Source organism: Puma concolor, chromosome A2, assembly GCF_028749965.1.
Source record: "Puma concolor isolate L17-30 chromosome A2, mPumCon1.1.hap2, whole genome shotgun sequence".
NCBI classification, from domain to species: domain Eukaryota; kingdom Metazoa; phylum Chordata; class Mammalia; order Carnivora; family Felidae; genus Puma; species Puma concolor.
In genome coordinates, this window is record NC_141668.1 from 24,919,697 (window position 1) to 24,935,513 (window position 15,817).

Here is a 15,817-nt window from a genome sequence, read left to right on the forward strand (position 1 = left end):
TCATCTGCTTCGCTGGACTCTGCGTTGCTGACTCAAGGGAAGAAAGGAAAAAGAGAAAAGGGTGGTGGGGGGGGGGGGGAGGGGAGCCAACTGACAAAACCAACAACAAAGGGAAATTTGCTGAGCCGGTGGAATTCTCTCCCTGGACCCAGCACGTTAGTGAGCATCTGGGAAGGAGCCCGTCTGGTGGCCGTGCGTTTAGCACCCGCACCTCTGGAGCCCGGGGGCAGGACCGGGATCTGGAGGAAGACCTGTATAAGGAGAGGCCTGAGCCCCTCCGGGACAAGGTCAGAGGACCAGAGACTGCCACCCACTTCCTGCCGTCTGGCCCTAGAAAGGGGCAGAGGGTGGGCTCCGTGAAGAGCGCGATGGGGGTGCCGCAAAGGCATTTCTGGAAATGATAAATCTCCTCCGGGATAGAAAGAAAAAAGGGGCGCCTGGCTGGGTCAGTTGGTTGGGAGGCCAGCTTTGGCTCAGGTCATGATCTTGTGGTCTGTGAGGTCGAGCCCCGCGTCAGGCTCTGTGCTGACAGCTCAGAGCCTGGAGCCTGCTTCAGATTTTGTGTCCCGCTCTCTCTCTCTCCCTCTCTCTCTCTGCCCCTCCCCCACATGTGCTCTGTCTCACTCTGTCTCTCAAAACTAAATGTTAAACAAATTTTAAGAAAGAAAAAGAAAGGAGCAACGTAGTTGTTTCATGAGGATTTGGGGATGGGCCGTCTCCTCTGACTTGATTCTATCCCAGGGAGATTCCTAATCTCACCCCTGGGAGAAACAGGGTGAACAGCCAGGATGATCACTGCGATGTGAGAAAGGAGATACTGTGACAGGGCAGGGCTCCGTCCTGGCCCACCTCCCTCCCTGTCCCTCCTATGCCCGCCCCAGACAGCCCTGATGCATCTGCGTGGGGCATTATGTGCCTACCCGACTCGAGGATTTCACTGTGCATTATCTCTTTCACCATCACAACCAGCCCAGAGCTGGGAGAGATTGAGTAATTTGCTCACATCAGACAGCTCTTAAGGGGAGCGGTGGCTGTCTCTGAGCCCAGCTTTTAACCCTAAACCATCCTGTCTCCTGCTGGATAAGGCTTCAGATTCCTTCTTCACCCAGCACTCCGGAGAGACACTACCCACAGACCTGAGTTGGCACATGAGATAAAATTTGTTTTCCACACATTATATTGGTATGTTGGCTCAGAATTATATAACTGGCTGCTGGATGACTTGGCTGGGTGTCTTCCCCCCTGATACATTTATTTATGGACTCGTACAGGGGTAAATCTAGAGCAGACCTAAGAAATGGAGTCCAGCATGCAGATTTTGCAGATGAGGAAACTGAGGTCCAGAGAAGTGAACCCACGTGTCCAGGGCCACCCAACATCCGAGGTAGAATGGCTGTGTCTGGCTTCCCAGCACAGGATTCTTGTTAATCCTCTTACATAACTTTGCTGCTCTCCCCGAGCCCAGCCTCTATACCTGAGCCCCAGACTTTAGACTTCGCTTCCTGACCTCCCCCTTCAGCTGGGCTTAGAAGCCCAGAAGCAGAGCAGGAACACATGTTGTCAGCCCCAAGGCAGGGTGGTTTCTGGGATGGACGGAAGGGATAGCAGAGGAGGTTAAGTGCATATTCCTGATCATCAGGGGTGGAGGATGAGGCTGGGCCTTCTGGTCAACCTTGCCTGGGGGTGGAAGTCTGGTGAGGATGAGAGTCCCTGTGGCCCAGACATCATGGCAGTGGGGTAGGAGGAAGGGCCAGCGTTTGCTGGGCCACCAGGCACTGGGAACATCAGTTTGAAAGATTGGCAACTGGGCATCGCAGACCCATAACCTCCCCTGCCCAGATCCCAGGGCAACTTGGCTCCCATCTAGCCTGTTTTGGATGGCCCTGAGACTGCCTTTTCAGATGCCTGATTGCAGGGTCACAAAATATGGCAGTTACAAAGACGCCACCCTACACACACACACACACACACACACACACACACACACTTAAGCATAAGAGCCTTTTGTCTTCTGTTTACCCTCATTAAATATTGTATTATTTCAACAACTATTTACATTTTTTTAATGTTTATTCATTTTTGAGAGACAGAGAGAGACAGAGCATGAGCGGGGTAGGGGCAGAGAGAGGCAGACACAGAATCTGAAACAGGCTCCAGGCTCTGAGCTGTCAGCACAGAGCCCGCCGCGGGGCTCCAACTCACAAACTGTGAGATCATGACCTGAGCCGAAGTCAGTGGCTCAACCGACTGAGCCACCCAGGTGCCCCAACAACTATTTACATATAAATGAGTGTGAACAGTGATCCATACAAAACTCAGCAGCAGGGTGCCTGGGGGGTTCATTCAAAAGACCATGGGACTCTTGATCTCAGGGTCCTGAGTTTGAGCCCCAAAATGAGTGTAGAGATCACTTAAAATAAAAAACAAAACTCAGCGGCAAGTATACACTAGGTATGGGAGGAAGGGATGTGTCATCACTGTGGTCTGAAGACAGAAAAGGCTCCCACTGTGCTTCCCCCTTCCCAGTCCCATCTGCCATGTCACCTAAACAGTGCAGAACCCCAGCGGGTAGGCTGGAGAGTTTCTGTTGCTTGCCCCAACTCACCCAGCTAGAGTGACAAGGCGTGGACCACATCCCAAATATCCTGACTCAGGCCAGTGTGTGATTTATTGAGGACCTTCCCCTAGATTCCTCCCCTTCCCCAGATCTGTCAGGATTCCTAAAAACTTTCCATTATAGTGCCCCAACACCCTTACTATTGGAGGCTTTGGAGGTTTCAAGAACTTCCTTTATAGGGGCACCTTCATGGCTCAGTTGGTTAAGCATCTAATTCTTGATTTTGGCTCAGGTAATGTCTCATGGTTTGTGAGATTGAGCCCTAAGTCGAGCCCCATGTCGGGTGCTGATGTGTGGACCCTGCTTGGAATTCTCTCTCTCTCTCTCTCTCTCTCTCTCTCTCTCTCTCCACCCCTCCCCCACTCCCCACTGCATGTGCACATGCTCTCTCAAAATAACTAAATAAACTTAAAAAAAAAAAAAAAGAACTTCCTCTTTAAACCAATCATGATGGAAGGAACCCTTCATTAAGTCGCTGTGACTGGAAAAGGATTTTGGCACCTGCAGCGGTGAGGGAGTGGGGAGGGTATGGCAGGGGCATCAGGACCCCAAAGGCCACCTTTGTGTGTTCCCACAACTCCGGGAGCCTCCTTTTCCCTCTGTGCAGCTGTCTGTCCATGGGGGTGTGAGCTCCTCTCTTTCCTCTCCATTGTTTTTGTTTTTCCAGAGTCCGGCACATAGTAGGCACCCAAGAAATGTTTACAACTATCTTTACCCTAGACTGACCAGAACCTGCCAGGACTGGCCAAAGGGCTGCCCTTTGCACCCGTCCCCCAACCCTCCCACCCACTGGCAGCCCAGGATGAGCAGAGTGGCAAGGAGGCCACAGGATTCCTCTGGAAATGTTTTTCATAATCTAGTCTCCAGCGAGGGATTTGGGAATTCCTTAAACAGCCAATGTGCATTTGGGCATAAACACTCGGCCTGCCAGTTCCCAGCATGTCTATTAAAGGCATCAATCAACCAGCCCTCCTGGCCCGGCGGGGCCGGGCAGGGCAGCCCCAGACCTCCGGGATGCTGCACGGAACCCCTTGGGGCTGCCGGTTCCGGGCCAGTGCCTCCTTCTTGTCCCTGGGCCCCCGCTGCGGGCCGCAGCTGGCCCCTGAGACAGCAACTGCTCTTCCTCCCTCCTGGGCTGGGGCCACATCTGCATTTGGCCGCGCCTGGATTAATCCCTATTACCTTCCCCGCTGACTGTGCAGGAGCTGGGCAATTTCCCCGGCCCCCGCCCCCGTCCCGCGGGGGGAAAACAAAGCCGAATGTTCCCACAGCCAATGTCCTCACTAACCAAGGAGATTATGGCTGCATCCGGTTCTAGGAAGAGCGAGGCCAGAGTGTGTTCTTAGGAGGGCAGGGAGGCACCGAGGGATCTTGTAGTTCCCAAACGGGGCAAGTGGAGCGAGGCTGTGAGGCTGCATGATGCAATACTAGCCAGTGGGGACAGGAGAAGATTCGAGAGAGAAAGGGGTGAGGGAGGAGAAAGAAAGGCTCGTTTGCAGATTTTATTTATTTCTATTATCTGTGAAGTCAGACTGCAAGTAGAATCTGGAGTGGGAAGCAGTAAAGGAGCAGGGAGGAAAAAAGCCGAGATGTCGGGCAGCTGGTGCGTGCTTTGGGGGTTTGTGGGGGGACTCACTCCCTGTCCAACCCCACGCCAAAGGCAGAATGCCAGGAGTCTCCCGCCCTTTGGGACACAAACCAGTGACCATAAGAGAGGAAATTCCTGGGCAACATTTTGCTAGGAGACAATAACATCCTGGAGAGCAAGGACCGTATTTCTCTGGCTTATTTCTGTATCTATTATGCCTGGTACGGAGCCTGGCATGCAGTAATTGCTCAGTAAAGAACAGCTACGTGTTAGGAGCTACCCAGAGGCCTTTGCGAAAGTTAACTCATCCTTTCACACGTTTACGAGACAGAGACTGTCATCTTCGTTTGGCAGAAGCAGGAATGGAAGCACAGAGAGGTTAAGTTATTTGCTCAAGGTCACACAGTTAGAAAGCAGCTGAGCCTGGATTCAAACCCATGCAGACTGATTGCAAAGACTGTGCTCTTACCCTGTTCTACAGGCTCTTGAAAGAAAGAGAGAGCAGAAAGAATGAAAAATATCTTTGTCACAGAATTGAAAGACAACCTGGGTGTCATTGAGAGCCAACTCTTTGTTTTATCGACCACGGATTAGAAAGAAGAGACTTGTCCAAGACCCTTGGCACTAGCCAGCTACTGGCAGAGCTAGGATTCGAACCCAGATCTTCCTGGGGCTTTCTGTCCCTCCAGCTTGTCCTGGAAGAGAACAACCAGTGCCCTCCAGTGTTTTTGTAAACTGGCCTTTTAATAGCTTTGGTGTCCACCAGGCTTGGGAAACCAGTGGAAACTGGGCCTCTTTTTCTCTCTCCCCGCATCCCTTACCAACTTGCTCTGGCCTTGGACTGGCTCCACGGGGCATTTCCCAGTTCTTCGGGCCTTGGCAACCCAGCTGAACAGGAAGCCATGGAAACGGCAGGTCCCAGAAAGGTGGGCAGAGGTGTTACTGAGGGAGACTGCCAGGCCGGTCCTCAGGAACCAGGGCTCTGTCTGAGGCTGTGGCCCAGTATGGGACATGTGGGTGTCCAGTGTGGACTTTCTGTGCTTGGACTGCGGCATAAATTCCTAGTTCTTTAGCAACCTGAATACTTAAAATTTTCAGGGCAATTTTTCTCCCAAGGCGTTCGTTCTGGATCACTAATGTCTGGTACATAAGATATCATTTTTGATCTAACATATTTAAAACTCATTTTTCCCCTAGACAAGACAAATTGAATTTGTATCTTCCCATATGGAGCTTTTCAAAAAGATTGGTGCTGGGATGCATTGGGTTCCCAGAGTGATGTCATCTGATTAGTCCTGGCTTCCTTTTTCCACTTATAGGGGGTGCATAATTGCAGACATTCTAACTGGGAGAAGGTATGATTGTTCTTTGTTTTTTGTTTTTTGTCCTGTGGGGGAAATCCTTTCAGATGGATACGTTTCTGGCATCTGATATTTTTCTCTGCCACCTGGCAGAAACTTCTAGAATAGAAGTGTCCCAACAGCGTACAGCCTGGATCATCTTCGCTGATGTTGGGAAGGCATAGTGAGCTCACTGGGTTCCTTCTTTTCTGGCCCAGGCAGGCTTTGATGAGCCCTGTCCCATTCATCTCAGATAAGGCTGGAAATCTACTACCCTCCCTGTCGTGGGGTCTGGGGCCAACACAGTAGGTTTCCCAGAGTGCTCTGGGGTTGGGTCACTTACTCTCTGGCCAGTCTGTCCTGGGTCCAGAGTGTCTGGGTGAGAGGATGGCTTGGAAGTTTCCAGAGGCAGGACAAGGAATGGAGGAGGGTCCCCCAGTTCCCCAGAGGCTCTTCCTCCCGTGAAAGGGACACTGTCTCCTCTGGCTAGTCTGGGTCCCTTCTTTTCTTCGGTGGCAAGCAGAATTTGTGAGTTGCGTGGAGACCAAGCCAAAGAGGACTGCCAGCTAGCTCTCTGACTGGGATTTCAGCACAGAGGATGGGCACAGAGGGAAAAGGCAAGGATGTGGGTAAGGAAGGAGAGAGTCCTTGGAAGGGAAACCCTAAGTATATCAGCCTGGAGTGTGTACTCAGGCTTAAGATCTCTCCAGCATTCCAGGCCCTACCAGACGTATCCCTTCCCTCTCTGTAGACCAAAGCCTCAGTCCCATCTGTGGCCCAAGTACCAGTCTCTCTGAGGAGAGAAGGAGCTAGGTAGGAGCAGAGGAGTTCCACAGAAGAGCTGAGCCACAGATGTAGGCTCCCGGGTGCTTGTGCTGAATGGAGAACTGCTCTCCAGGGGGCCGGGCTGGGACTGCATCTCTTGGACTTGCTTGTGGATGAGCCCAAGGGCAGACACGCTGGGCTGGGCTCTAGTCATGGCTGTGGGTGGCCCTGTGACTCTGTTTGTGTTTTGGTCCTTCTGAGCTACTGTGGTTTGCATACTGCAAACTAGCTCCTCTGGGGTTTTAGTCCTGATTAGCTTTGCAGCAATAAAGTCTAATCTTGGTAAATAAATGAAGCCTCGAAGAAATGCCTGTTTATTCCTTGCCAACATTTTCCTTCTACCCAAGGCGACAGGGCTCTGTGACCTTCAGCCAGTCACGTGCCCTCTCTGAGTCTATTTTCATATCTAAAGAAGAGGAGTATAATACTACACTCCTACACCCTGGTTATTGTGGGCATCAAATACAATAATGAGTGAAAGTCCTTTCTAGAAGGAAGGTGTTATTCTACTGTAAAGGATTGTTATGGGCATCATGCTTATTGTAAAGCCATGCCTTATAAGATAAAGTATTGGGAGCATGAGCTCCATTATAAGGGAGGAGAAAAGGAACCAATTTTCTCAATGGAAAAGAGTGACCCCAGACAAAGCAGAGAGACCAATAGAATAAACCTAACGTGAGCAATGACAATTTGCGTGATTTCATACCAAGACCCAATCCAATATAACCAATAGCAAAAATATTCTCCACTCTTTTCAGAAGTTCTCAGGGCCAAGGACAATTGTCACACCCTCTTCAAAGCCTGAGGTCAAACATCATTTTTTAATTTGACGCTGTGTGGTTGAAGTTAAAAGCCAGTTGTAATTGGTTTTGGTTCTTCACACGAGTAAGTAAAGGGTCAAAGTGAACCCCCTCTCTTTGCTCTCGTAGAAAGAAATCCGTGTTGGAACAAGCCTCCGGAAGGCTATCAAAGAGGCCAGGACAGAGAAGCTCAGAGCTTTCCTGGACAGGTTGTCTGTTGTTGCTGCCTTCCCAGAATCCATTCCTCTTTCTTTTGGGCAATTGAACCCTTTTTTCCTTTGGGAAATTACCCTTTACCCATTTTCATTCCAAGTGGGATTGAGCCCTTCCCCAGTTTCTGGGATGACTCAAATCTCTCCAACCAGAGTACTGTATCCCCCTGGCCACCGCGATTGGCTCAGCAAGAGGCATGTAATCCAAGCTAAGCCAATGAGAGTCAGCCCTGAGACTTTTGCTGGAATAATTAGGAAGGAGAAGTTCTCTTCTTTGGGGAGTTGCCAAGCTGCAGAGCAGAATCCTGGAGTTTTTGGTGGTCACCATTGCCACCACCTAAGAATGGCCCCAATTTTGAAGGAAGCAAAACTGAGAGTTAGAGAATGATTCCTATGGACATGATTTGGGCACTGGTTTAACCACACCAGAAAAGCAAGGCCAGGCAGGGAAAGCAGGTTTAGGATTGGCCAGTTTGAATGATCTTGGCAGATTTTAAGGCACAGGGCCTAGCTCTAGTTATCTGCTACCTGGCCCTGGGGTGATTAGAGCAGGGGGTTGTGGCCCTGAGTGTGAGAGCCCAACAGAGGTGGTGGCTGATTGGTTAGTTTGCATTTGGAAGGAATGCTCCCTGCAGAGTTTGTTATTTCTGGGCATTAGCTAACCATGGAGGGTGCAGTCCCTCTAGCGTCAACAAGGCCCCTAAATGTCAAAGCATCAGAAAATACAGATAGTTAAAAACATGCTTATGAGCGCCTGGGGGGCTCAGTCCATTGGGCATCCAACTTCGGCACAGGTCATGATCTTGCAGTGCGTGGGTTCGGGCCCCACGTCGGGCTCCATGCTGACAGCTCAGAGTCTGGAGCCTGCTTTGTCTCCCTCTCTCTGCCTTTCCCCTGCTTGTGCGCTCTCTCTCTCTTTCTCAAAACAAAACAAAAACAAAAACAAAAACAAAACAAAAAAATAGGGGCACCTGGGTGGCTCAGTCTAAGTGTCCGACTTCGGCTCAGGTCATGATCTCACGGGTCTGTGGGTTTGAACCCCGCGTCAGGTTCTGTGCTGACAGCAGCCTGAAGCCTGCTTCAGATTCTGTGTCTCCTCTCTCTGCCACTCCCCTGCTTGCACTCTCTCTCTCTCTCTCTCTCAAAAATAAACATTAAAAATTTTTAAATAAATAAACATTAATCAAAAATAAAAAAATAAATAAACATTAAAAAAAATATGCTTAATACAACCGGAATGGTTGGCAATGGAATGGTAATTATCCCATTGGGCAAAGCAAGTCACATGGCCAGGCTCTGAGTCATGTGGAAGGAGACTACTTAAGGGAACGGAGACTAAAAGTCATGACTCATGGGATGCTTCCCTGCAAAAGTTCGCCCATACCCCTATGGTAGGGCAGCTCCAACTGTGACTTTAAGCCCAAATTTGCCTTCTGCTAAATTCTACCCATTGATCTCCAATCTTCCTCCAGCATTGTCCACACGGCAAGGCTTTAGCAACCATATCTGTCTTGGGATCATCTAAGTAGACAGACTGCCCAGAATTCTGCCTCCCCTCATGGGTGTTCTTCTGTTCTTAAACTTAATGGCCCAAATGCAAAGTGTATGTGTGCATTCAGCTCTTCTGAATAGAAGTCGGATACCCATTCAGCCAACAAATAATTGTTTTGTACTTACTCTGGGCCAGGATCTGGCCAATGTGCTAGAGATAGAGTAGAAAATAAAACAGACCCAGGGCACCTAGGCGGCTCAGTGGGTTAAGTGTTTGATTCTTGATTTCGGTTTAGGTCATGATCTCATGCATCGTGAGATCGAGCCCCACACCTGGCTCTTGGCTGATAGCTTGGAGTCTTCTTGGGATTCTCTCCCTCTCTCTGTCCCTCCCCTATTCATGCTATCTCTCTCAAAATAAATAAACATTAAAAGAAAAGAAAACAGACCCAAAGAGCATCCTTGCCTGTCAGGGGCTTATATGTGTTGGGTGGGGTGGGGTGGGTGGAGGTAAGAGGGAAATGTTAACAAATGTATAAATAAAATATATACAAGTCAGGGGACGTAGACGGGTGAGGGTTGGTTTTCTTTTTTCTTTAAACTTTTTTTTAAAGTTATTTATTTTTGAGAGAGAGACACACACACAGAGTGTGAGCAGGGGAGTGGCAGAGAGAGAGGGAGACACAGAATCCAAAACAGGCTCCAGGCTCTGAGCTGTCAGCATAGAGCCCCATGTGGGGCTTGAACTCACAAACTGCGAGATCATGATCGGAGCCAAAGTCGGACGCTCAACCAACTGAGCTGCCCAAGAGCCCCAAGCATTGGTTTTCTGGTTTGCGATTTTGTTTAAAGCTTTTATTTTGAGAGGGAGAGAGTGCAAGTAGGAGCAGGGGCGGGGCAGAGAGAGAGAGAGAGAGAGAGAGAATCCCAAGCAGGCTCTGTACTGTCAGCCCAGAGCCCGACTCAGGGCTTGATCCCACAAACCAGGAGATCACGACCTGAGCCAAAATCAAAAGCCGTATGTTCAGCTGACTGAGCCACCCAGGTGCTCCTTCTGATCTGTGTTTAAAGGGCTCCTTGCCCAGGAAAAGTAACAGGACAGGTGACTAATGCGGGGAGCTTCAGGAGTGCTGGTGGAAGGTAAGCACACGGAGGGTGAACCCTGGAGCCCTCTGCACAGGCGTCTGCTTCCACGCCGTGTGTGTCTGTGCACAAGCAACCCACACTGCGAGCTCTTCACATTAGGACAGTGACGTGGCCAGCGAGTGTTTTTCCAGACGGCTGTCCCTCTGATGGGGAGGGAAGGCGGTGGGACGGCAAACAGAAGATACCCGGAAATCCGTACGTGGGTGTGGGCTTGGGTGGGGTGGGGGATAGATAGACACTTATATCCCTCTGGGTCTGGCGAGTCTGGAGGCTCAGGTTCTAATCCGCAGATACGAGCTTTTGGGCAAGTCTTGGGCCAAATCTCTAAGCCATCATCCAGTATGTGGGATGAATAACAAACTCGCTGCCTTGCTCTTGTAAGGAATGAAAGGTCACAAATCTCTCCATCCTGAAGTAAGGAGGGGGGTTCTGGGCCGTTGCCGTGATCTCCAAATAATTACTGGCCTGTGGAGACCAGGTCCAGATTTTGAGTCCTATGGGAGGTCCAAGCCCAAGTGTGGAAGGGAGCAGGGGTGTCCCCTTCTGTCACTGTCTCTGGCCTGGCAGGGTGGGGGTGGGGAGCTTCACTCATGCTGCACCTGCTAGTTTTCCCTCAGATAAATACACAGATTTTATAAACAGAAAAGTTGAAACTACGAGGGTTGGGGTTTCCTCAGGAATTACGGCCAAAAATAGGATGGGACAGTCGAGGCGATCTCAGGGTTGGTTTTCTGGTCTGTGGTATTCCTCGGGGACATCTGCCTGAGATGAAACACTGGCCTTTGACAGGAAGGGCCTGTCTGAGGTTCAATAGCATTCAGTGCCAAGGGCTCTGGCTTAGACCCAAAGGGGGAAGCCTCACTCTCCCTCTGAGTAGGTCCCTTGGCCTGCCCCGCTCTGAACCCTCCGAATCTCCTGAAGTTTCTGTAGCAGGTGTGCGGGTGGCTGGGTGGAGAGGAATAGAGATTTGCTCCTACACCGGGCGGGTCTGCCATAAGCCAGGGGAGAAAAGGGATGACCCTGCTCCAGGCTGCAGCCAGATCCAGAACCCCGGGGACAAGGTTTTGAAGGTAGGAATGAAGTGGTTTTTTATTACAATAACGTAAGCTGGGGCATTTTCCTTCACGAATGATCTCAGGACTTCTCACCTTATACTTTGTATTTAATACAGAGGGACAGCCATGGGGTGGGGACACCACAATTCCCTGTTGGGGAGGGAGAAGGGGAGTTCCGTGGCTTCCATGGGGCACCCCAAGGCCCAGCAGAGCTAGGGCAACGCCCGAGGGTCTAATGTCCACTCCTTTGGCTTTTTCTTCTAAGCATCAGGACTTGCCTCTCCAATATCTTGCAGCTGGCTCTCACCACTGTCTCCTTGTTTGATTTGTTAAATCTCTGTTTTAGTTCGCTGTTTCACACCCACACTGACAGTCTGTCATAGCCCCCCAGGCCCTGGGACATCTGCCGGGCAGTGAAATCAAATGTGAAGTTAAATACAACTCAGCTCCGCATCGTATTCTGCTTCTCCCTCTTCCCTTCACCCCCTCTTGCTTCCACCCGTGGAGGGGCCAGGCTGGACTGCACCTTACCCTAAAGTGTTGATCTGGAAATCCTGCCCCAAAGTAGAGAGTTTGCTGTAATAAAGTCTTGTGTACCTATTACCCGGTTTTAACAATTATCAACATGTTATTGACCTTGTTTATCTAACCCTATATATATATATATATATATATATATATATATATAATTTCTTTTTTTTTAGAGATTTTTTTTAATGTTTATTTTTGAGAGAGAGAGAAAGAGAGAGAATGAGCAGGGGAGGGACAGAGAGAGGGAGATGCAGAATCTGAAGCAGGGCTCCAGGCTCTTAGCTGTCAGCACAGAGCCTGACACAGGGCTTGAACTCATGAGCCATGAGATCATGACCTGAGCCAAAATCAGACGCTCAACCGGCTGAGCCACCCAGGCACCCCTCTGTTTGAATTTCTAATGAGTAAGAAACATTGAAAAATAATGAACCACCATGCCATCACCACAGCTAATAAAATTAATAATAATTCCTTTCATCATCTAAAATAGAATTCCTGCTCAGATTTCCATCATTGTCTCACGTTGTCTTTTACGGATGGTATCTTCGAACTAAAAAGGAAGAAGTTTGTTGAGCAAGTTAGGAGTGAGCAGAATTTATTTTTATTTTTTTAATGTCTTTATTTATTTTTGAGAGAGAGAGACAGAGAACAAGCGGGGAAGAGGCAGAGAGAGAGGGAGACACAGAATCTGAAGCAGGCTCCAGGCTCTGAGCTGTCAGCACAGAGCCCGACATGGGGCTCGAACTCATGAGCCATGAGATCATGACCTGAGCCAAAGTCAGATGCTTAACTAACTGAGCCACCCAGGCACCCCAAGAGTAAGCAGAATTTTAAGAAGTTTACCCTTTCGTGGTAGGGCTGTTTTCAGGCTTTTTATAGAATTTGCTGACCTGATATAACAGGCTTGTTACTATAGGAGTCTCACTTCCTTTGGTCACCAAGTAAGAGCAGGGGGCCTGTACTGAGCCACACACAACAGCCAGGCCCGGGGCGAGGCAACTCTGTCTGCACAGGCTTACAGTCAGGGGCAGGGAAGGGTGTAGGGGTGAGACCTCAACAGAAAGGATTCCCCGTGAGCTGTGCTGAGTGACCAGGGGCTATGGGAACTCAGTAGAAGGAAGAAATGCTAATATTAGGTCCCTTTATTGTAAGAAGACATTTTATGCAAGAAATAGTCAGTGGTTGAGACTACCTTGATTTGACCTAATCTTTCCTCCAATCAGCGATCATAAAGCAATGCCATAGATTGAATGTTTGTGTCACCCCAGAATTCATGTTAAATCCTAACCTCCAAGGTTAGGTGTTAGGAGGCGGGGCCTTTGGAAAGTGCTTAGGGTGAGGGTGGACCCCTATGAAGGAGATTAGTGCCCTATAGGAGAGACCTCGGAGAGCTCCCTTGCCCCTTCCACCAGGTGAGGACACAGTCACAGATGTGGTCTGCGAACCAGGAAGCAGGTGCTCACCAGACATGGAAGCTGCTGGCACCTTGATCTTGAAGCTCCAGCCTCCAGAACTGTGAGAAGTAAATTTCTGTTGTTTACAAGCCACCCAGCCTCAGGTATTCGGTTCTAGCAGGCCCACATGCACTAAGACAGGCAATGTTTTTTGTTTGCTTTTTAATGTTTATTTTTGAGAGAGAGACAGAGTGTGAGTGGGGGAAGGGCAGAGAGACAAAGAGAGGGAGACACAGAATCCGAAGCAGGCTCCAGGCTTTGAGCTGTCAGCGCAGAGCTTGACCCGGGGCTTGAACTCATGAACTGTGAGATCATGACCTGAACCGAAGTCGGACGCTCAACCGACTGAGCCACCCAGGTGACCCTGGCAATGTTAACTTTATATTTATTTCTTCTCTTTTCATTTCCTTCCTTCCTTTCTTCCTTCCTTCCTCTGCTCCCCTCTTCCCCCTCTCCCCCTTCCCTTCCCTTCCTTATTAATCTTGTAATTCTTCCATTTAGTAGATTCCTTTTCCTGTCCTCGCTTTCTTTCCCATGTCAAACTTTCCCCAAGTGGATTTCCTTTCTCCTCAGGAACCCTCTCTCCTTTCCTCCCTTGGACTCCTAGGGACGGTTCTCTGAGTTCTGGCGTGTGGTTCCTACACCTCTCTGGAGTCTGGCTTCACAGTTCTCCCAGCATCCAAATCTATCTCCATTTGCTCTGTAGTTGCCTGATCTGTGTTGCTCCACAAGCAGCGCTGGAGACAAGGGTTCTGGTGCAGGAGGCGTATTTAGGAGGCGACGCTAGGAAGCAGGAGCGAGGAGCAGGGACAGTGGGGCCAGGCAAGGGGAAAAGCCAATCAGGAATGCCCCTTGGATGTGACTGGTGTGTGCACCCAGGCTCCAGTCCTACAGATTGCCCCTTAAAATTGCCCCTCCGGAGGGTGGGAGGCTGGGGGATTTATCCACAGACCCCCATTCCTCACTGGTTGAGATTTGCTCCACTGGGACCTTCCCTCTCCCCCTCACCTTCTGGCTGCCCCGTGGGGGCTGAGAGGGCTTCCTAAGGAGCCACAGGGGAGCCCCGTGCCCGGGCGTCCCTACCAAAGCTGTGACTATCTCAAGGAGGGCTGTCCGCGAAAGCAATTCTCATTCCTTTTGCTTCCTTGACTCGTTAGTACTGATAACAACAACATGATTTTTTGACTGCTTTTTGTACCTCACCCATGGGGCTAATAGCTTCCCAAATATTTTATCGTCCTATCTTCTAAAGACCTCTGATGAAGGTGCTATATTACATTCCCATTGTACAGATGACAAACTGAGGCTAAGAGGGATTAAGTAACTGGCCTAGGGGGTTAGGCACCCTCTGTGCTGGGAGCTGGGGTTGAGATGAGGGCTGGGCATGGAGGCTCCATCACCTTCTTTCCATCCTTGACTCACGCTACCATCTCAGGTCTGAGACAGTGCATTCCTGGGGAAGGACCCCAAAGAGCTGAGGGTGACAATGTACCAGTGAACTAATCGATGACTCTGGGTAGTCAGACAGCACTAGACTCAGATCTTGATGGTAAAAGCCTGGAATGAACGACTCTAAATTCTTTGAGGGGAAACGGGGCGTCATGTTTTTGGTTGTATGCTGCTGTGCACGAATCTGAGATGGGGTTCTTCTGAAAGGTCCTGCTGGGTTGACCTGACTTCTTTCTCACCAGACTCTGCAAGAGACCTGCCTTTGGAGGTTGGACATGGTCAGACGCTGCCAGCTGTTTGGGAGATGTGAGCTCAGCCTCGGGGGGAGAGCAAGAGAATGCCCGAGGATGGGAAAGGTTCTGGAAGGATACTTGAAGAACATACCCTTCCACTCTGACCCTGGGAGCCACCTCACCGAGAAGGGAATGACATTTCCAGGCCTCTGCTCCGAGACCCCTGTTACTGCGGGCTGCCTTCCAGACCACTTCGGGGAGCTACTAAGACTCGTGCCCACTCAGAAACAAGACATCTCAGACAGTCCCAGATGGCCACCAAGGGGCAAACCCATTGTCCCCAAGCCCCTGCTACCCACCTCAGGCAGGCAGGGACTGGAGAGGTCATGGCATTGGTACCTTTCTAGGTCCTTGGGGATGAGTGCAGAGGAAAGTCTTGTAAGAGACCATGCTGGGCTTCTGAGCAATGTGCGCCCCAAATCCTTCTATGTTTAAGTTGGTTTGCGTTGGGTTTCTGTCACTTGCAGCTACAGGAGTCTTCACGGGTACAGAGGCCAGCCACTTCCCGAGTTGCCAAGTGACCCATTTAGGCCGTTCCTGCCTTATCCGATACCCCCCCTCCCCCTCCCCCGCCCCCGGCTGTGGTTTCTCCTCATTCCGCAGCTCTGTCTCCCTTTCCTCCACCACTTAAACGAGTACTCAGGAAAGGACTGGCCGCTGTCAACTCTACTTTGAAATTGCCCATGGAAGTGATTATTGGATGGGCCAGCCCCCCACCCCCACCTCCAGTCCTCCCTGGGTTGGAACTGTCACGTTCTAACTGCCCCGCAGAGACGATTGTGCTCTGCGCCCGGAACAAGAGGAGTCCTGTCTTTCCCAGGGTCGATGCACCTGCTTGGGTCTGCTGTTAGGCTGCACGTTGTTTGCTTACAGCTTTGTTGTTGTTGTTGTCGTTCTTTTTTTTAAAAAAAACAATTTGGCGCTTCTCAAGGCTGATTTGCAGACCCACAGAATGTGCTCATTTTGCCAGCTCTGTGCTTTGGGGGAATCCTTTAGCCTGAATAACTGGCGGCCGG

The 15,817-nt window shown here is 50.2% G+C and overlaps 1 long non-coding RNA gene across 1 annotated transcript; it reads left to right on the top strand.

Annotated features, from left to right (window-relative positions):
* Positions 1 to 11,825: 11,825 nt before the first annotated feature.
* On the top strand, positions 11,826 to 15,731 carry LOC147583074 (uncharacterized). Its single transcript, XR_015245139.1, has 2 exons — positions 11,826 to 13,127; positions 14,751 to 15,731. It is a non-coding gene; the product is annotated as an uncharacterized LOC147583074 (long non-coding RNA).
* The last annotated feature ends 86 nt before the right edge of the window (positions 15,732 to 15,817 follow it).